Genomic DNA, 18,776 nt, shown 5'->3' on the forward strand with positions numbered 1-18,776 from the left:
AATCAATCCTAAGTTTCCATAACAAAGGGTTATTGTGGGAGCACATTTACCGAAGGCGATTAAGAATTGCCTGTGGGAACTATTATCCCGATCCATAGATGTTTTTGCATGGAAAGTGTCAGGTATGGGGGCAGTTCCCGGGGGATTGATAGAGCACCGGTTAAAGGTAAACAAGTCAATAGAACCAATTAAATAGAAGAAGCAAAGTGTCAGACCTGAAAGAAGCAGAGCCATCACAGAAGAAATGGTAAAATTGTTAGATGTGGGCATAATAGAGAAGTAGGATACCAAACCTAGATAGCCAATCCGGTAATGGCAAAAAAAGGGGGGATAACAACTAGAGAATGTGCATCGACTTAAAAGATTTAAACAATGTATGCCTGAAGGATTGTGATCCTTTTCCAGAGATAGATGCTAAGGTGGACTCATTGGTAGATTAAAACCTGAAGTGCTTCTTAAATGCTTACAAAGGTTACCCCTAAGTATAAATGCGGAAACAATATGAGGACAAAACATCATTTATCTCAAATGAAGGCATCGTCTGTTACCCAAAGATGCCATTCGGTCTCAAAAAATGCAGAAGCAACGTACAAAAGATTGATGGATAAGGTATTTAATAGAAAAATAGGGAACACCGTGGAGGTATATGTCGATGACACAGTAATAAAAAGCGACACCGAAGAAACCATGCTCAAAGATATCAATAAAACCTTCGCAAGGTTGAACGGTATCAACATAAAGTTAAATCTGGCCAAATGTTTATTTGGGGTAGAAGAAGGAAAATTCCTGGGAGTCAGGGTAACCAAAGAAAGGATTAGAGCTAATCCCGTGAAATTCGAAGCAATCAAAGAAATGAAGGCTCCGAAAACCATGAAGGCATCCAAATATTGAATGGTAGGATCGTTTCATTACACCGTTTCCTATCTCGGGCAACAGAAAAGTCGTTACGTTTCATGACAATCTTAAAAAACTTCACAGACGAGTCCAATTTCAGATGAACTGAAGAAACCAATGAGGCTTTCGAAGCAGTTAAAGAGCACCTTCACTGCCTTCCAATACTAACGACCCCGAGAACTGGAGAAAGAATAGTGGTCTACCAATCAATTTCAGCTAAAGCCATTAGTGCGGTATTGATGATAGAAAGGTTAACAATGTAGAAGCGTATTTATTATGTAAGCTGGACATCAAAAGAGTATGATGAGCGATATGCGCCAATGGAAAAATCGGCTTTGGCATTGATGCAAGCATCCAGAAGGTTAAAAAGATACTTCCAAGGTTTCAAAATAAAGTGTTAACGCCACAATCTATACAACAAAACTTGAAGAAACCAGAGATATCAGGAAAAGACTGAACAAATGTGCCATAGAATTGGGAACATTGGGGATTAAATACAAATCCAGAACAGTCATCAAATCCTTGTCGACTTCAATCACACAAAGCTGTCAAGTAGATAACCCTATCGAAGCTCTTGAATGGTCCTTATATACCGATGGAGCATCGAGCGCCGAAGGTGCTGGGCAGGTTTAATCCTAAATAGCCCAAAAGGTGAAGAAATTACGTATGATCTACGATTCAATTTTCTAAGCTCGAACAACGTGGTGGAATATGATGCCTTAATAACTGGTCTCAAAATAGCTCAAAGGGTAGGAGCAAAACGCCTAATAGCTCACAACTCAAAGACGAGTACAAAGTGAAAGAACCAACCATTATGTCTAACGCATGTCTAGCTTAGGCACTAATGCAACGCTTCGACACCTACAAAATCATACATATTCAAGAAGCCAAAACAAGAAAGCTGATGCTTTATGTAAATTAGTTTTGGTAATGTTTAGCCACTTGGCAAAAGTGGTACAGGTGAAGATGTTGAAAGAAGCATCGATGAAGCAAGGAGTAGTGCTATCATTGGAAACCAAAAAGTTTTTATGGACGACTCCCATCATCGACTTCTTAACACAATATAAGCTACCCATTGATAAGGGACATGCAAGAAAGATACAAGTAAAGAAAATGCAATATCAGGTTCAAGGAGGAACCCTCTGTAGAAAAACCTACCTAGGCCCATTGTTGAGATGCCTATATGAATAGGAACCCAACTATGCTATATGAGAGATCCATTAGGGAATATGTGGAATTCATTTAGGTCCAAGGATGATAGTGGGGAAAGTTATGAATGTTGGATATTTTTGGCCAGGAATGAACCAGAGTGTGGTCAAAGAAATTAAAAGTTGTGAAGAATGCCAAAGGCATGCTCCTATAACCATGCGTGCCAAGAATAACCTTATCCCTAAAACATCGGCTTGGCCCTTACATAAGTGGGGCATCGACATCATAGGTCCTTTTCTCCGAAGTCGTAGGGAAAGTTAAGTCCTTGGCGGTGGCAGTAGATTTATTTCACAAAATGGGTCGAGGAAAAACCTTTGGCCACAATAATAGATAGGGGTATGAAACGGGTATGACCTGGACTGGAACCGGTTTATAAGATTTCCCAAATCTGGAACATGACCTATTACAAATGGATCGTTCCGGGTATTTAAACTGGTTGTGCAGGAAAGGGTTGGCGCGTTTCACGAGTTTGCTAAAATGCTTAGTGTGCAACAACTTTCACATACTCACATGTAGTATGTGTATGCTTTACCAATAACCAATTTGCATGCAATAATATGATTTATTCATGTTCATATTTATCTATTCATTCTTCATTCATACTTCACCATATAATCGATCTGCATGCAATATATATATACTTTTTTATAGTTTTTCTAAGTACATGGAATTCAAAGTTAACTATAATCATAGAAAACCAATGTTCATCCAATCAATTTTCCGAACCGAGTTCATCCCTTATTTTAGAGTTCATACCTGATCCGTGATGATTCAATATGGTTTTTAACCGAGTTCGTAACATACCTCATGGTAAATAATGTAAACATAAACCATTAATCATCATCTGCGTTATCGATAACATACATTATTGTTATAATATGTGTCCGAGGTTTCAATAGATTAGGCAGAAAAGTGAGATGAGAAGAATGAAGCATTCAATTATCTACATATTAAGTGACACCATTGGAGAGATACCCTAGCACGATAATTGAAAGCAGGTGCTTGATTTTTATAAGTTGTTCCAAGTTTACGATTCAGTATATTTTGAAAATTGATTCACACAAATTTTGTTCTTCATGGGTTCACGAATCCTTTTAGAACCGGTACCCGGACCTTTATTTGAATATGGGCCGGTTCCGCAAGTTTGGTCGGTTGGTACACGTGTATGACCCGTGAAATGTTTACCCATAATAACTTAGCTTCAAATTAGGAGATTCACATGGGAACAAACTGAATGTCGATTTCGCTGATAGTCTTTTCAAAATATGGTGCGAAGATTTACACATAAAACAAGTGCTAGCTTCGGTGGCTCATACACAAGCCAATGCTCACGTGGAACGAATGAGTTGAAGCATTGTTGATGGCATCAAAGTACGCTTGGGTAAATAAGGATCTACATGTGTTGATGAACTCCCTCTTGTTCTTTAGGCATATAGAACAACACAAAGGTTGGGACAAATGGAATCACCTTTCAGTCTCATGTATGGTACCGAAGTTGTTACACCAGCTGAAGTAGGAATGCCAATGGTACAAATCCAAGAACAATCTAGCAATGATGAAGAGTTTCGACTCAATCTCGACCTGATCGAGGAACAAAGGAAGATGGCTGTCACTAAAAAAGGGAATCACATAAAAGGAAATGGAAAAGTATTATAATAAAAAAGTGAGAGAATTTAGATTCAAAGAAGGTGAATATGTCATGTGAAACAACGATGCCCTTCGTGTCAAAGCACACCACAAATTACGTCCAAGGTGGGAGGGATCCTACATTGTTGTCGAAGCGACTGACAGAGGTGCCTACAAGTTGCTGAAGCTGGATGGAACACAAATACCAAGAATGTGTAATGGAATCCACCTCAAGAAGTGCTACGTATAAAGAACATGCCTGGATCAGTCCAGTAAGCATGTTCTTCTCTTTATTGTTATTTTAACATTCATGATATGATGGATTAAAAAGCTTATAATACAAGCCTAGTCGTATTGATGAAATATTTAATGTCGTCACAATGAGAAAAATTCTCATCAAAGAAAAATAATCCAGTGGAAAACATGATGGAAAAATCCATTAAAGGAAAAATAATCCTATTGAAAACATGATGAACTCATGGATAAGCACAATATAAATAACATGATAAGTATCATAAATAAAAATCTAGACCACATGATACCAACCTGAGCCCTAAGGTAAGGGACTAAATGAATGACTAACCTAATATCTCCCTAGTGTGTGAAAACCCACTCAGGCACACAATAAATAAGGATAGACAAACCCTACGGTAAGGGATAAAACAAAAACAACTATAAACATATATGCTAAAGAAGCAATCACATATAATTGTTAGAGAAGCAGTTATGTGATATATATGCTAAAGGAACAATCACATATACTTGCTAGAGAAGCAGCTATGTTATATAAATGCCAATGAATCAATTACATACGTATGCTAAAGAAGAAACTATGTTATACATACGCTAACGCATCGATTATACTCTAAATGCTAAAGAAGCAACTATGCTATATATACGCAAAAAGAGCAAGTACGTCGTACACGCTAAGGAAGCATTGATAACATATGTACTTGAAAAACAAAAATGCTAAAAATACCTAGCAACAAACATGGAGAAGTGATAAAACTGAGCATGGTAAACCATGCTAAGTGCAACATCGACAAAAACAAGCAAAAGAGAAAAACTAGTTAAATATCACAAACAAGCATCACATGTTTGCATCAAGAGAGAGGACTTGATACAGAATCATCAATGTATTTGCCCCAACACAGGGACTCCAAATAGCAAATGTCTAACAACGCTCAAAAGCTCACAAAAGACAATAAATCAAGTGGTAGGGGATCATCAACATGGTAGCATCAACATCAGAAGGAGCAGGAAAATCAGCTTGAATGGGACCAGGGGAGCATCAACTAAGGCTACAAAATGAGGAAGGAGAAGGATAAGTTGAAGTCTTGCAAAGCCTTCTTGCCCTTAAATTGGCAGTATGGTTATACCTTGAAATCTGCTTTAAAGGTGTCCCAATCTGAGCATGCTTATAGCTCTCCACCAAACCTGCATGATATCCCAAGCTTTTGACAACGTTCTTACCGGTGCCTATTGAGGTTATCAACTTTGTGCTTGTGTTCACTAAGTGTGTAAAGTGATCCATTCATGTCTCAAACTACCCCCTGATTCTGCTTAGAAAAACTAGCCACTAAAGCCTCGAGAGAGTTCACCTCTTCCTCAACCGCATCTACAGTTGAAAAATAACAACCTATGAACAACACGAATAACAAGAGAAACAAAACAATATATACCTACTAGTAGAAAAAACGTCAAGACGATTAGCTAGCTGGCAGATGATAATGTTCAAAACATGAATGGTATCGTTGGCTGAAAGGGCAGAACGTGCTGTGAGTAGCCACCTCAGGTGTCGGTGGGTAAGTGCATCATGAGCGTCATCCCAGACATGCACCAAAGCAACATTAATTTTCTGAAGCTTCTTCAACTCTTTCTGCATGCCGATGTTCACTTTCTTTAAAATTTTCATTTCAGCTGATGACCCTTGGCCTCGCAACACCTTACCCTCCAGCTTCTTGACCTCCATAAACGCTCCTACCCACCTTCGGTGGAGCTCAGTTTTGTAAGAAACATCTTGTGCACCATGCACCATGACCACATCCGAAAAATCGAGATCACTCAACTAATGAACATGGTTAGTATCTAAGGCCAACCCGATATTATACAACAAAATTTTGGAAGAGTCAGCATGAGAGACGGTGTCAGCTCCAGTCATGTTCTGGTCTGTAACGTATTTCTCATCTCTTCAGCATCCCACAACCTCCTTGGAACGGGTACAACATGCTGATTCATCACCAACCCAATCCATCTTCTCTGTATCTACTTAGATAAAACAATAACATTAATATGCATCGACAAGCTACCAAATACGCAAATATAAAGAATCGTTACCTACATATACTTCTTGGACCGAGTGACTCGCTCGGCAGCTGGAGGTTGAAAGCCTAAGTCTTTACTGATAAAAACTTTGAAAAACCCTTTTTATCCTTAACAGTAGAATCACCCGAGGTAATAGTATTCGGGTCACCAGTCGAAGGCCCCAATTCAAATAAACTTGTCACTTGGTCGGTTGGGGAAAACTGATCGCCGGTTAAATCCAGAACCGAAGGAGACGTAATACCTTTGGTAGGGTTCAATGATGCAAATGCCTGAGGGGTCACAGATGTAGGTCCATGAACTACTTGTGGAGGACGAATGGTGGAAACGGCTCCGGCAGTTTGTTTAAGGAAAGGAACGTCTCCCCTAGGCAAAGATAACTCCAATACTTCAAGCTTGTAAGCACCCTTTAAGTTGAGAATCTTACGGAGATCCATTTTGGCATCGAGAACAGACATATCAGCACATATATAACAAAAACACATGAAAAAAAGGAAACTAACCCTTTCCATCAATCAGCATGATGGGATAACTATTATCCGAAAACCAATTCCTACTTATGTTGGACCATAACAAGATAACTTTGGGGGTAGGGGATCAAATCACAAGGATTTTACTTAAAAATATCGTAGAGATCTCTTTCAAAGGTCGATGGAGCTTCGTCAGCAACTGACCTTTCCAAAGAATGCCACTTCATATCCTCCGAAAGGCACCGGTCGTCGAGATAAAATAAATATATCTTACATCCAGGAAGATTGGACAACGGGTTAGTAGAAAGGTTAACATTGTTATGTTGCACAAATATAAACAATGGCCTGCCTGAGAAAGTCGATAAAAAGACCTAAAGGGCGGTAGACTAGGGTTTTGCGAAATGAACAGGATAAACTTTGAAGTGAGAGGTACGAGCAATAGCAAGGGATGGCATTGAGAAATAGGAACGGAAAACATTAACACATGAAGTAAGAATTTAATAATGAGAATCCTACAATTTCCTACCTTAAAAATGGTCAGATAAACGGAGAATTTACGGGCCGAGAAAGGATAGATGGGTTTATCCGAGGAAGCCCTAGTGGCTCAAATCTAAATGAATAAGAACTTCATCTACGATCTTCCTGATACTATCATCGTCCATGACTAAAAAACGAAGGTGTATGTCTTTCTTATTAGACATGATTGGAAAAGAAGGAATAAAAAGGGAAAAAAGAAGTTAACTTATAAACTTCAAGAAAGAGGAAACCAAATAAAGAAGAAAGAGAGAAAGAAAGCATTTATTAGGGGAGGAATGCCTTATCAAGTAGGGATGGCAAAACCATCAGAAAAGGGGGAAAACGTCAAATCAATTCAGGTCAAAGGCCATATGAAACTCGAATATCAAAGGGCCCACAACTACCTTAGAAAGAAACGCCCCGAGTTAGTCAGACGATATGAAGAAAAGGTCTTGCATCGAGTGCATAGGGGGGATTGTAGGGATAACACCCAAGATTTGCCATCTACAACTATGGTCGGAGCATTGTTATGAAAAGGGATTAAAAGAACATATATTCTCACTAAAGAAAAAGATGGTCGTACAACAAACAATAGTTGGAAAATGGTAATTCTATCGTGCCTAGCCATGAGAGACAATAGTACAACTGTAGATGCCATATTCTTGATGCATAAGAAATTGTACATCTTTTTAGCACTGATATATTTCTAAATTAGCGTAATTTCGGAAACTATATTAGAATAAACAACCACAAATATTTATAATTTCTATCTTTAGGTAAATATAGTCCTGAGATATAAAACAAACTAAAACATGAAGTAAAACGGAGATAAATGGTGAAAACAGACTCAACACACCCTATGGTGAATCAAAGCGTGGCCACGCATGGAGCATACGAAGTAAAGACAAAAATCAAGAAATCAAGACATCGCCATGTTAACCAAAATACACCCCATGTCATCAAGTGCAAGAAGAAAAAATAAAATAGAAGGTTCTGAAGCAAAACACGGCTATGCCTTCCCAAAACACGGCCATGCCTTCAAGTGCAAGAGAAAAGGACAAAATTTATGGAATTTGGACTATTGTGGAACTCAACACGGCCATGCCTCACTTAACACGGTTATGTTAACCCATATATGTACGATATGATAAAAACAACAAATACCGCAGGAAAAAGATGAAGACACGGCAGTGCCCCTCTCAACACAGCCGTGCCTTGAGGGTCTGATCAACCTATAAATTGAATGATCATTTTTTTTCATTCATGACACCTTGGAGAGGCATTAAGCACACATTCCACTTCATTTATTCCTCTCCAACCACCTCTTTTCACCATCATTAATAAGGGGATTAAAACCATCCATCCAACCCTTGAATATTATAGATATTAAACTTTTGGGAGAAGTCATTAGCATCAAAGATTAGTAATCCAAATTAGTTAGATTGTTTCAATTTGATCATGTTTGTATCTACTACTTTGATAATTATCATTATGCTTATTAGTGGCTAAAGTTCCATAACATCATTTTGGTTTATAATGAATCTTAATTGAGTTTAATAATGAGTGTAAAAGTTGTGATTGATTTTTAATAATTAATGGTTAGGTTGCAATTATCGCTTGACGAGGAATGTCTAGATACTCTTAAAAGATACCTCAAGTGCTAAGCTTGACGATAAGTCTAGAAATTGCTAGTCTTGTGTAACCTTGGTGAACCTTAAAATAGACGCCAAGACCTCGAACGTGATGATAAGTCGAGAAATCTCTATTATTGTGAGGACTTGGTTGATAAATTAAGAATTCTTAAAATTAACCCCCAAATACTGAGCTTGACTATAAGCCGGGGAACTGCCACTCTTGTGAGGTTTTGGGGAATAATTTAAGAATCTTTAAAAGAGCCGCCAAGATTCCGAGCTTGATGATAAGTCGAGAAAGCGCCATTCTTGTAAAGATTTGGTTAGGGAAACACATGAATCCTAATATTAACATGGATCAAATGGAATATTAGTAGTTATTGACGATTTTAAAATGGGAATTCTCAACAATGTTGTGAAAACATATTTTTGGTGTTCATCCACTAGAATCAGTTAATTACTCGTTAAGTGAGTGGCATATAACCTATTTCAAGCAACTCTTGGGTGGTTAGTACATGAGTTCTATAATTGCTCAAGAGTTGTGTTGGTTAATGTTTGGTAATTCAAGGTTAATCCTTTACAACTCCTACGTGAAAAATGACCTTTTGTCACACGAAAAAAGTGTGGTCGTAGGCCTTTAGCCACACACATCTGGTTCAGGTCATGTGTGACCAAAGGTCGCGACATCTTTGGTATAATATGGCCACACACAGTTTTTAGTGGCCTTATGTGGTTATAAGTGTGGCTAAAGGGTACCAACATTAGTTGCTGGCCATCAAGAAGTCTCTCCAATAAGTGTGGCTAAAGGGTAGAAACTGACCAAATGACTATTTACTAGGTGTGACCATTGCACGTATAGAGCTACATGAATTCATGTTTCAGCCACATGTTTTTAATAATGTGGCCAAAAGGGTTATGGTAAGCGAGCATTGTGACATATACCGTGTGGCTATAGCAAAGCAATGGCCACTTGAATATAATAATAGTGTGGCTAATTATATCATATATACACTGGATGTTATATTAAATGTGACTAAAAATGTTTACTTGCCACTCAAACACTCATTTGTAGATTATAGTGTGGCTATTGTCTTAACTTTTGTCACACATAATGCTTTTCGTAATTTAAAGTGTGGCTACTGTTAAACTTTTCGTCACACATAGTGATGTATTGTGTGGCTAATCATATCGTATAGACACTGGAGGTTATTGTAAATGTGGCTAAAAATGTGAACTTGTCACTCAAACACTCTTTTGTAGTTTATGGTGTGGCCATTGTTTTACCGTTTGTCACACATAATGCTTTTATAATATAAAGTGTGGCTATTATCATAATTTTGGTCACACATAGATAAATGTGGCTAAATGATAGCAATTACCACATCAATTTACTGTAAGTGTGACATTTTCTATTATATGGTCACATGAATTTATTGTAAGTGTGACTAATGGTTAATTTTTGAAGTGTGATTATTGTCTAACCTTTAGTCACACATAATAATTTGTGGCTGTTGTATAAGCTTTGGTCACATATCATTACTAGATAACTGGGATGTTTCCTACGCTCCTTTCCGTCGGAAATGCGTCAGACATTTCCTACGCATTTCCGACAATTTTTCCTACGTGTTTCCTACATAATTCTGACGGATCCTCTTTTCTCTGTTTCCTGTTTACCTACGCATCTCCAACGAATTCAGTTTTTTTATTATTTTTTAAAATGGATTATAAAAAATCAGATTTTTAACCTGCTACCAATGCATAACATAAATATTTCAAAGCATAACTTTATAAATGTAACTAAACACATTAGCATAAATTCAAAACATGTTTTTTCATAAGTTTAACAAACCCAATAACATAAATTCAAAACGGGTTTACATTACCAAACCTTCACTAATAAGTTATAAATTCAAAATATTTGAAACTACTACTAATTACTACCGACCTCAAACTTTCTTGTAAACTCATCAAATTGTTTTTGCCTCCTTTCTTCATTTTCCTTAAGTTCTTTTTCCATTTGTTCCATTCGTTGCACTCGTTCTTCCAACTCGTTTCTTGACTTCCTTTCATTTTCTAGATCTTTTTCCATTTCGGCTCTCACTTTTTGAACCTAAAATTGTTACAATATTAGCATCATAACTAGTAAAGGGTTAATGTGAGGCGAAGCTCAAAACGAAGTAGGGGTGTTCACGGTCTGGTTTTCACGGTTTTTTGTCAAACCATAAACCAAACCGTTGGTAACGGTTTTTGATTTATGTAAACCAAAACTAAACCATACAACTTTTAAACCGAACCAAACCAAACCAACTAGATATAAAATAATTAACTAATATATTACCCGAAAACGAGCAAACATACGAGAGATCACATTTTTTGGCACCATTCTGAATGTAGCCCAAGGTTCATCATAGTGCTCGATTAGTATTTTTATGGTATTCCTATGAATCTCATGACTCGCAAACCTATAATATTGAAATCACCAAGTATATTTGTAACATAGATAAAGATAATGTTAAAAGTAAAAACATACTTCCGAGAGGTATCTCGAGGCACGATAGATAACGTGTCTCCCACAAGTATACATTTGTAGACCATCGACATCGCCACAACCAACACCATCCTCATGTGATCCAGCAAGTGATGCCCCACCACGATGGTTTTCACCTTTCCTAGGTATCGTGGTACGTCCATGCATAACACGACAATTATCACGCACAATCACATTAGACATAATTTATACACAAACACAAACTTGAATCGACGACTCGTTGGTGATAATAATCAATGACAAAAGTACTAAAAAGTCCAAACATGCATTCATACATCGTATAATGGCAAATCAACCAAACATTCATCATACAACTTAACTTATGATCACTTAGTTCACGAGACAGATTATAGCATGTACAAATTGATTTTATTCACTAAGAAAAGATTAAGTATAAATTCTACAAAATTTACCACAGTAGAATATATGAATTAGGTTTCTCGAACAATTTTTATTATATTTTTCTCATGCATAAAACACTCACAATAATTCAACCAATATATATATATATATGTACCAACAGTTCAGCAGATTGCACAACAAACACTTGTTTAATAATTCTATCAACTCATTAATCCAAATTGTTCAAGACCAATTGGGTTGTCTTCAAAACTCATAATACTAAATTTCAGAACTAGAACCAACCCGTTTGGTTTTGTCATTAGGGAGTTATGGTGTCGAAAAGACAGACCATAATATAACTCCCCGAATCAGCTTTGACCAGTGTTTTTTTAAAATCATAAAAACTATTCAAAAATCGTCTTAAAATTACAAACTTTACCTTTATGGAAACTAGACTCACAGTAGTATATCTTAGAATCAACAATCTTTGAATAATTATCGTTTAACATCAAGTTACATACCAATAATTAAACGAAAACGAATCTGTCAGCAAACTGTTGTCATCAAAACTCAAAACCTAACATATTTATGACATCTCTAGGGTTCTAATTGATCAATTATCCTTTAAGAGCCGAAAGAAGATGTACTAAGCTTTAGTTACAAGTGAAATACATACATTTTTAGCGATGAAAGAAGATGTACTAAGCTTCAATTACAAGAAATACCACATAAAATTGAAAACCCCCAAACTTGGTTCTTAGGGTTCTTCACACTCAACACGACTCTGGAAAAAATCGAGATAGAATTGATGGAAACTGACACCACACGTGAATTCCTCTCGCAAAAATAAAAAGATTCGAGCCCAGAATCAAAGGATTTGATTAATAATTGAGTGAGTTAGAGAATTAAGGATGAAGGATTATGGTTAGAGAGATGAAGAAGAATAAGAAGGAATGAAGAGAAAGAAAAAAAGGTTGGTTAAATATGTGGTCAAATTAGATTTAAAAATGAGAGGGTAATTCAAAATTTTTTGAAGAAAAGAGGGTGTGAATTTAATTTGAAATTTTGAGGAAAGTGAAATTAATAGGAACTATATAGAATTAAATTTTTTTATTTTTAATAATTAAACTAAAGAGTTGTTAGTGTAAATATATGTGTATATATATATATATATAACAACTAGTTAAACCATAAATAATATAAGGAATTGTATTTTAAATATAAAAAGATATAAAATAAATACAAGTGATATTTATAGTTGATCTAAAAGAGTTGTATAAGAGTAGTAATCAGTGTTAACGCCCAATAAACTATACGTTCATTAGTGGGTCCTACTAGTTCTTGATCGGTGTTAGTGTCCCATTATAACATTTATCATGTCACAGTTGCTCTAAAGGAGTTGTGTAGGAGTGTCATTAGTCATGGTTAGGTGTTAACGCCTGAAACACACCATACTTTCGTCAATAGGCCTTATATGGCCTTGATTGGTGTCAATGGCCCAACATGTCATACATTCATCAATGGGCCTTGATTGGGATTAGCGGTCATTATAGCATCTATCATGTCCCCGTTGCTACAAGAGGGTTGTATATGAGTGCAGTGAGCCATAGGCATGTGTCAACGCCCAATAACATGTCATACTTTTATTAATGGGCCATATTGGGCCTTGATTGTTGTTAATGTCCAGTATGGTCTTTATCATGTCATAGTTATGTTAACAGGTTGTATAGGAGTGTAGTGAGTCATAGTTGGTCATCATACTTTGCATTAATGGGCCGTCTTGGTCTTTGATTGTTGTTAGTGACCTATTGTAGTCTCTATCATATCATAGTTGCTCTAAAACGGTTGGATATGAGTTTAGTGAGTCATAGTTTGGTTAACGCCCAATAATATGTCATCCTTTCATCAATGGGCCTTATTGGACCTTAACTGGTGTTTGTGGCCCATTATAGCCTTTATCACATCATTTTTTCTCTAAGAAGATTGTATAGGAATGTCATTAGTCATAGTTAGAAGTTAATGCTGATAAAATGTGATACTTTCATCAATAGGTCTTATTAGGCCTTGTTGATGTTAGTGGTGTAAGGCCCCGTTACCGGTGCCCTACTTTGGACGTTGGATTTACTCATAAACACAGTTCATACTATCAGAGTTAATAAAAACATTCGCGGAATATTAAAACATTCAACCATTACATTACATGACCATAAATACTTGTCTTGTCGAGCATTCAAATTGTTTAAACATAAAACATTGTCTTTTAAATATTATAACATAACACTTCATTGAGATGTCAGTGCCTTCAAATCCATGCCATGTGCTTCCCCTCAAGCAAGTTGCCTCATTCTACTCACCTGCGTGCATACTAAAAGTCAGCTACGCCGAGTGAGTTTTAGTTAATCAGACGACATGCCATACATTCACATACTAACATATGCACCCGAAGGTACATACCTTCATATTTACTTACATACTTACTTACATACGTACTTTCATACTTTCTTTCGTACTTACATACATACTTTCAATCACACATATACGTTTTAAAGAGCATTCCGCCCTATAACCTTCGCCAATATTATTAGGGTCGGTTCCCTACGTTCGCCGATATTATTAGGGCCGGTTCCCTACATTCGGCGATACTATTAGGGTCGCTTCCCTTCATTCGCCGATATTATTAGGATTGGTTCCCTACATTTGTACTACTATAACATACCTGTCCGTTACATACTTTCCTTGTCAATATGTGCAATCTCCGAAGAGCATTCACGTACCATCAACATATCATACATACATTGTTCTTACATCATATATATTCATACATACATCATTTAAACATCACACATATCAATCATACCTTTAACTACCACTTGACGGCACGTGCAATATCCGAAGATCGTTCACAGACCGTCAAGAAATCATCATACATAAATCATACAAGGCATACACTTATCACCTAAGGTAAGTGTATTAACTATCACATCGAGTATGCACAGATCCCCGAAAACATAATAAGGAAGTGAGGCTAGAAACTCACCTTAACTCTATTACGTTCACCGTTAATTGTTATTCCTTTCCTTAACTGTGCTCGACTAACTGTATAACAATTACACGTATCAATTAACAATCACTACTCACATCGCGTTTCTAGTCTAGTTATAACCCTCAATGAACGGGGGTCCGGGGGCAGCACCCCTGGCAGCGGGGTCTAGGGGCGACAACCCCTAGCAGGGTCCAAGGGGCAGAGCCCCTGGCTGGTGTTGAGCTGCCAGGTCAGCTTGGAAAAATTTTATTTAAATTAACTGTCCTATCACATTTTCCATTAGAATTTTGAATCATTAGTTAATTTGCTAACTTAAAAGTTCAAGGGCTTCTTTTTAATTAAATCATTCTTTACTAAGTCCAGGGACTGTTGTTGTCATTCCCTTAAACTTCTAATTCGTTACCGGTTCATAACTAATTGGCTTATCTTAGCGAACTGGTTTCTATAACGAATTGAACCCTTTAACGAACTGGACTCCTAAACGAATCAGTCCATAGCGGACCAGTCCATATAACGAATTAGTCCATCTAATTCGTTATCTCTTCTAACGAACTGGCTATAACGAATCAAGGGTGATTCGTTATCTTTTCTCCTTAACGAATTGAACACGAACTGAAGCTAGTTCGCGATGTTTTCTGTAAGAATTACATGGCAAATCACCCCTAATTCATTAACTCCCCGTTAACGAATTAGGGTTAGGTCAGAGAATGTTAGAAACATTCTCTGACATTCCCTAACCTCGTAAACATTTCCGGCGCCGCGTTTCCGGCGTAGTCGCCGGAAAAACGCGGCTTCGCCGGAAAAACAGTTTTGACTCATTTTTCACGGTTTTTCGGCCCGTTCGATCTAGATCTGAGCTAGGGTGATCCCTAAGCTCATCTTAGGCTTGGTTTATACCCGATTCCACCCGGATCTCGTGACTTAAACGGTTTAACGGTGTTGGCTCGTTGTTTCGCGACTAGATCTAACGGGTTTGGATATCTACAACATCATACTGTCATTACCTCGGGTTGATGCTCGGTTTCTTGGTGATTTCGGCTAAAGAGAGAAACTAGAGAGAGAGAGAGATCTTAAGTGTGTGTTTTGGTGGTGTATGGAATATGTGTGAAATGAGAAATAAATGGGTAGTTAAGGTTTATATAATTATAGATCATGGGCTTAAGCCCATGGTCCTTTCCTCTTTCTTTCATAACCCAAGTCCATAACCCATATCCAGTTAACCCAACATTAGCCCGACTCATAATAACTCGTATTTTCATTTATTAACCAACCCGTAACCCGTTCCGACCCATAACCCGTTACAAGTGGCCCATTATAGCCTTTTTCAGGTCATAGTCACTCTGATGGGCCATATTAGGGCTTGAAATATCTTAGTGGCCTATTATGGCATGTGATATGTAACATTATATATTTAAGGGTTATATTGTGTTATAGGGAGTCATATTAGACCATAATAGACAAAAACAAGTCATAAATGTCCTAATGGACCATATTGGGCCTTGAAACCTCTAATGGCCCATTATGCATATAAATTTAAATTGTGTCTTAAGATGTACAACTCGCCTAACCCGTCGATATACATTACACATAGGGGTGGAAAATTGGTTGGGTTGGGTCGAAACGGGTTATGGGTCGGAACGGGTTATGGGTCGAAACAGATCAGAGTCGGAACGGGTTAAATAAAGAAAGGGTTGTTATGGTTCGGGTCGGAACGGGTCAGGGTCAAAAAGTTCGGGTCATAACGGGTCCGGGTCAAAATGGGTCAAGGTCGGAACGGGTCAAAACGGGTTTCTGGTCATTTTAATTTTTTGAACAAGGACAACAGAGGAAATGCTTTAGTTTTTTTACTTATCTGTTTTTTATTTATATTTTGACTTATGATTTTTTTTTTATTATTTTTGAATTTTTTTTAAAATTATGTCTTAAAAGGTACAACTCGCCTAACCCGTCGATATACATTAAACATAGGGTTGGCAAATAGGTTGGTTTGGGTCGAAACGGTTTATGGGTCAGAACTAGGGGTGTGCACGGTTCGGTTAATTTCGGTTAATAACCGGTATCAAACACGGGCTAAAATTTTGCTTAAAACTACATGAAATGAATGTTTAAATATATGAAATGAAGGTATAAATATATGAAATTGAGATATTCGTACATGAAATTGAGATATAAATACAAGAAAATGATAATATCAAAACTATTAATACATATACTACATTAAATAGAGGGAAAAAGGCTTGAAAATATTAAAAAGTGAAGAGTTCGGTTCGGTTCAGTTAATTTCAGTTAATTCGGTTTTCGGTTATATCGGTCCGGTTTCGTCGGTTCTTGGTTCGGTTTCGGTTAACGATTCAGTTATTGCTCACCCCTAGTCATACAGGTTAGGGCCGAAACGGCTCAATTAAAAAAAGGGTTGTTATGGTTCGGGTTGGAACAAGTTAGGGTCCAAAGGTTCGGGTCATAACGGGTCCGGGTCAAAATGGGTCAAGGTCGGAACGGGTTAAAACGGGTAACAGGTCATTTTTTTTAACAAGGACAACGTAGGAAATGTTTTAATATTTTTACCTTTTTCGTTTTTAATATATATTTTGACTTATGATTTTTTTATTATTATTTTTGAGGGTTTTTATTCTTAACTAAAAACACCTTAAAAATAATTCAAAAAATTAATAAAAAATCATAAGTTAAAAACGAAAAAAGTAAAAAAAAAAAACACGTGTCAACGTTCAGCAAAAATAAACGAGAAATGAGCCTAAACCGAAACCCAACTCATCGAGTGCGAACACTTGTGTTGGCTCGTTTCGGCAATTTTTCAGATCGTTACACTTAACAGCTTGTTTTAACAGCAAACAGCATGTTAAACAGCTCATTTCAGCGATTTTTCAGTCCGTTTCGGCACTTAAAAACTTGTTTTAACAGCAAACAACATGTTAAACAGCTCCCTTCAACGAGTTTTCAGTTTGTTTAAGCACTTAAGAGCTCATTTTTACAGCAAACAGCACGTTAAACAGCTCATTTCAGCAATTTTTCAGTTTGTTTCAGCACTTAACAGATCGTTTCAAAGCGTTTTGACTAGTTTTGCAGCAATTCAGCAATAAAAAATCAGCAGTTCAGCTCGTTTTTGCCCGTTTCAACAAATTACATAACCAATACTTCAAAATGTTTTGTGTTTTCAATCAAGAAAACAAGTATAGGCAAACGTTTAGTGTTTTCAAAATCAGTATGTAAGTATGTCCATGTTTTCAATCCAAAACCTAGTGTCGCGTGTAATAGAGATTTCTCAAAACCAAATGAATGCATTTGACTCGCTAACTGTTACCTAGTACAAGTGTTTTAAGTTATGAGAGTATGTTCAACAACACATGACTCTAAGACCCACGTATGAACTCACACACAAACACAAACTTGAACCGATGAATCGTTGGCGATAATAAGTAATGTCAACAACACCAAAAGTCCTAACATGTATCCACACATCATATCATGGCAAAACAACCAAATATTCATCATAACACTTAACTTATGATCATTTAGTTCACGAGATAGATTCTGACATGTACAAAATAATTTTATTCATAAAGAAAAGTTTAAGGATAAATTCTACAAATGTTACCACACTAGGATATTTTAATCAGGTTTCTCAAAAAAAAAATTATTATATTTTCTCATGCATAGGAAACTCACAATAATTCAACCATTACAGATAGGTACTAACAATTCAGCAGATTGCGCAACAAAAACAAATTTAATGGTTCTATCAACTCATTAAACCAAATAGTGTAAGACCAGTTGGGTTATCTTTTAAACTCATAATACTAAGTTCCAGAAGTGGAACCAACCCGTTTGGGTTTGTCACTAGGGAGTTATGGTGTCTGAAAATGGACCAGAATATAACTCTCCGAATCAGCTTTGACATATGTTTTTGTAAAATCATAAAGATATTCAACACTCATCCAAAAATTAGAAAAATTTACATTTCTGGAAAGTAGACTCAGAATACTATATCCTAAAATCAAGAATCGATCATTAATCGTTTTTTAACATTGAGTTACAGACCAATCAATAAACGAGAACGAATCTGTCAACCAACTATTTTCTCAACAAAACTCAAACCCTAACATGTTTATAACATCTCTAGGGTTCTAATTAATCATGTTAAAAACCACCGTTAGATT

This window comes from Bidens hawaiensis, unplaced genomic scaffold (assembly GCF_021521415.1).
Source record: "Bidens hawaiensis isolate Kalapana, Puna unplaced genomic scaffold, B.hawaiensis_p1.1 tig00019057_1, whole genome shotgun sequence".
NCBI lineage: Eukaryota > Viridiplantae > Streptophyta > Magnoliopsida > Asterales > Asteraceae > Bidens > Bidens hawaiensis.